The sequence below is a fragment of the Elephantulus edwardii genome, unplaced genomic scaffold (genome assembly GCF_000299155.1).
Source record: "Elephantulus edwardii isolate Elephantulus edwardi_28Jun2011 unplaced genomic scaffold, EleEdw1.0 scaffold00528, whole genome shotgun sequence".
Taxonomy (NCBI): Eukaryota; Metazoa; Chordata; class Mammalia; order Macroscelidea; family Macroscelididae; genus Elephantulus; species Elephantulus edwardii.
In genome coordinates, this window is record NW_006400278.1 from 124,709 (window position 1) to 129,696 (window position 4,988).

The 4,988-nt window shown below is 42.2% G+C and overlaps 1 protein-coding gene across 1 annotated transcript in view; it reads right to left on the reverse strand.

Annotated features, from left to right (window-relative positions):
* The window catches only part of LOC102862274 (zinc finger protein 420-like), a 19,201-nt gene that overhangs the window by 3,939 nt on the left and 10,274 nt on the right, over window positions 1–4,988 (reverse strand). The gene's annotated exons all lie outside the window — the stretch shown is intronic.

A 4,988-nucleotide genomic window follows, 5' to 3' on the forward strand; every position in this document is an offset into this window, starting at 1 on the left:
TGACTATGGAGCCAAGCAAACTAAAGCTGTGTACAATCTCAATCTCTTCACCATCCATCCTGATGCTGCCAATTGGTCCAGTGGTGAGAATCTTTGTCTAACAAAAGAAAACGTGTTCATAGGCCATAAAGTCTGGACCCACTCCTGAGCTACTCTTAGGAAGGTTTACTTGCTGGCCAAAGCGCAAGAAGCGAACCTGAACGTTTCCGTCCAGTCAGACATCCTGTGTAGCCAAAACACTTGCTGGGACACTCTGAGCCAGGGTATCCTTCCCTGTCAGGTGCTTTTCCAGTAAAGACAAAATGCTTACCTAGGAGTCAAGCACTTGTATTCAAGGATCTTGAAGACGGTGACATCAGCCTTCAAGGCTGCCTTGCAACTTTCCAAGGATCAGAGGGTTTATACTTGAAGATTTGGTGTGCATATCCAGGACCCTGGCACCATAAAGTCATGCCATCATGTCACTACAAGTGACTTCTAACGACCCAGTGGAAAGAACGGACCCTGCCAACACAAACGTGGGTATTCTGACCCACTGATTCAGAAGAAAGTTTGAGCAATCGCCTCCCTGGTGACGTGGTCTCTCTAAGCCAGGCCGAGAAGGAGTTATGAGCTGCTTCTGATTCTAAACCCAATTCTGATAAAACCGAGTAGAACAGATGAAAAAGCACTTCAGAATATGGGTGGGCTGCGTGCTTAGGAGGGACTGCTTGATTATCAAAGGGGCCTGTCCAAAGTCTGAAAGTCTTGGGAATCACGTGGTAAGTGTTATAGACACCACATGCAACAGGCAAGCCAGGTGATGGCTTTTATGACCGACATACAGAAGGAAGCAGGAGGCTTATGTGGAATCTAAAAGACTCAGATCCCACATTTAAAAATACTGTTCTGTCTCCCGGCCAATGAAACAGTGGAGAGGAAAACTCTGAAGTAGGCCCTGAGCAACAGAAGGTCATTGCAGCATTAGAGAAGATCCTAATTACATTGGTTTCTCTCTCTTACCCCTATCTCCTTATAACCCCGATTCACACAGGATTTCAGGGACTCTGGCAAACAGCAGAAGAGGCACAAGGCGAATTTTTGGATTATCTGAGTTACTCCTTAGTATCTAAGTACCACAGATTCAGAAAGACACAGACATTCTTTGTCAATGGAGGAAAAAAAAAACATCAAATTACCATTTACCTGAAATATCAGTCATGGTGTGAGCGATACTGGAAAAACATTAAGGAAGGTGGTGGCAAAATTAGTACAGGGACAAAACTGGAAGATATACCGAAAGGAACAAGATTTTGAGGGAGCCAGGAGAAAATGACGTTCAGTAGAAATATATCCCATAGATTAGAAAATGAATTTGAGTGAAAAGTGTACCCCAGTATCTTAACTTCCCAGATTTCAGATATTAGCTTCTCTAGCTAAAGTGAACTTTAATTTTCCATTGTAATGTGAGAATTGAATATTAACTTAGAGCCACAGAACAGGAAATAATTAACAGCGCAATAGGTTTCCTAAGGCTGTAAGGTGCACTAGCAAAAAAATAACCATCATCCTCTCACTAAACACCTGGGGAAAGTGACAGATCAGAAAAGACCCTGCTTTAGTTTAGGAGGACCACCGCTTACAAACGATTCCTGCAGACCTTCAATTGCAGGGTGCAAAACACAGACAAGAATTATACAGATGAAACACCAACTAGAGGCAACTGTAGGAAGGAAAAGCAAAAGAAATAGAATATGAGTTCATTCATGCCCCACATCGAAAGGTATGGACACAATACATAAAAAACTTCACCGGGGTAAACACAATGAAGAAAGGCCAACAATGTAAACAGCATGTCAAAATCACAGATAACCTTCTGCTACACCACCCTTGGCTTCTGATCAGGAGATTCTGTCATCGAACCAGGAGAATCAAGGCTCAGATTGGAGTTAAAAGATTTCGTTAACCAGGTTTGTGAGCACATAAAGAAAGTGATCCTACGTGTCCCCATCATGAAACAACAAGGGTAGGAAAAAGGCAAAGTATTTAGGGAGTAGGTTATTAGGGGGCCATCTAAGGTTATTCTAGGAGCCTCCTCTCTCACCCTTAACTTCTTTCGGGAAAACAGCACGCATACCAAACATAATGGGCCCCCCCCCAAGAGTTTCTATCCAATACCAATAATTGAAGGGTGAAAGGCCTTTTCTTTAGGATTCACCATTTCCTTGTTCTTCTCTCTACAGTTCTAAAAGAATGTCTTTGCCAACCTAAAGAGATCACTTCAGCAGGAGCGTTCCAAGTGCGCAAAGAATACCAGGTAATTCAGAGGCACATGAACAATGTTTGCTTCACACTCTCTTCACAGTGGCTCTGGGTCCCTTGTGATGGTCTCCAGCTGCCTGGACTAGTTGTCCCGCAATCGCACGTGAGATCTGAAAGAGAAAACAGAAAGAAAATAATGTCCGTCAGTCAATCAGGAGGAAGGTGGCTTCACTCACATGACTTAACCTATAGGGAGTAGTGATGCTATCCCCCACATCTCGGGAAGGTGGCATACCTTTGTATTACGCAGCAACTCTGAAGGCCAAAACTGGCCTCTGGTCTGAGTGGCACCTTTGGAAACACAGTCACTCGGCTCCAATTCTACGACAGTAACTCAGCTATTTTAGTTTCCGGGTTCCAGGAAATGTGAAGCGGGCATTTGTAACTGAGGTCAAACAAGGTTGAGCCTTCAGGAGCGCAACTGCTTTACGCCCTTGCGGGAGCTTATAGACCTTTTCTCAAGACATTCACAGATGGACAACTTCACTCATCCCACAACAGAGAAGAAAACAGGCCCGAGGAAGTAGGGAAACATCAACCTGATTTAATCTCGTTCTCCTTTTGAGGACTAACGATGGGAAGGTGAAATGTTCACTAAGACTGTCGGAGAGATATTACGCTGACCCTCAATTGTTGGCAAATCACTTGTGATTTTGTTCAACCCTGGAAAAGACGGACATGAGGGATACATAAAGATGAGAAATTCAAGATCTATTTTGCAGGTATCTGAAGATGAGGTTGATGGGCTCTATGAGCAAGCGAATATGCGGATAGAGGGTTGTATCATAGGTTTTGATGAATATATGAAACTGGGAGAGACAGGTCCTTGGAGAGGGACATCATGCTGGGTAGAGTGGAGGGACAGCGCAGGAGGGGAAGATCCTGTATGAGGTGGATTGATTCCGTGACTGGGGTAATCGGGATGGGTGTGTCAGAGGCAATGCGATTGGCACAGGATAGAGCAGGGTTTAGGACTGTTGTACATCGGGTCGCTATGAGTCGGAAACGACTTGACGGCAAATAATAACAACAACAACATTAGACGATGCAGAAGAGATTCATTCTAAAACAAAGTCAAGAAAACACCTGGGTCGGATCATGTTGAAAGCCGATAATATTACTCTTCTACAAAGTGTGTCCAACTAAAAGTGATCAGTGAAGTGAAAATGAAAAGTTTTTGAAGGCAATTGTTTTTGGATTTCCCCCTTCTGTTTTAGGTGTTGTTTTCTTGTAAATTGTTCTGAAACATTTGTTCATACTCTTTTGACTGGTCTTATATTATTGCCAGATCGTAATAAATGCTTTGAAATTGTTTTTATTTATTTATTTTTTAAAAAAGAGAGAAATTCAATGTGTTAGCTCTCCTTGATTAGACCCTAGGAGTTCTAGAATAATGTTTGCTACCAAAGATCTGCTCTTCTCAAAACGTCCAATTATCTCTGTACAATGTGAAGGATATAATGCATTTAAGGCTGCAGACGCCATGGTTTCTGTTAAGAGAAAAACTTGGAAACCAGAGACAAATACAGCTATGTAACCTGCATACAACAGGTTAAAATTAGAAAGGGTTTTATTTGGTTGAGCCTTAAAAAAGGCAGGGGAGGATGAGGGAGTAGGATGCATGAAATCATGTTAAAACAGCAAATATGGTTTAAAACAAAGCGAAGAAAATAAATTGAGCACAGTGAGATATAAATAGGAAAATGGCTATTTCAAAGATTTCACAACCAATAGCGACTTTACTAATAATCCAATAAATGAACTTTGTAATGCACTTTGTAATGAACAATGTATTCAGTATTAAGGTGATGACATCATTGCAGATTAAGGAAAAAGAGGCATATTTAAATGAGAACCAAAAAATGCAGGAAACTTTTCAGTCAGTAAGGAAATACTTTCTCTCTTCTGGATTGTATTAAAAATGTAGCAGCATGCAGGACTCTGACATCTCCTCAAGAATCTTGATTCCTTTCATTTTCCTGTGCCTTTCACACTCCGTATCAATCCTTTCTTACTGCTTTTACGCATGATCTGAGATAGAAAAAGGGTGTGATCTTGAGGAAGTGAATAATTGTTAGGAGAATCTGTATTTCCATCTCTAAGATGTACGTTGACACAGGGGGTTTGCCATCTCAATGTGCGACTCGTGTCCTAAAGAATCACTGGCTGGCACGGGACATAGTCTTTTCTCCACAGTCTGTCTGAGAGTGAAATAGATCAAGACAGAATTCTTCTTAATGGTTTTCCACTCTGAAAATGGAATAAACGTGGTCCACCACGCACTTGCCACATCTCACTGAAGGACATAATCATCACATAACGGCAAAGAGATTCCGCATCAAAATCTTGTTTCTATGAACAATTCTCAGCACAGATGCAGCTCCCTGATGAAGCATACAAATCAGAGAGAACCCAAGTTATGTGAAAGAACTGTGATAAAATAAAAAAAAAAACACAACTACCTCTTAACAAAAAAGAGAAGACACTACCATTCAGACAAGGACATTTACTGCAAATCAGACCAAGAAAAACGTAATTTCTGGAAGGTGCTGACCTTTGTAACCACACCCGTCCCTGCCTCCCTCCCAGGCCCCAGGAGGTGAGTCCCAGATGGTGCAGGGTGTGAAGCCCTGAGCACAGTGTCCGGACCTCCTGTCCTTGCAATGACCACCAGCCTGGTCCTCCGC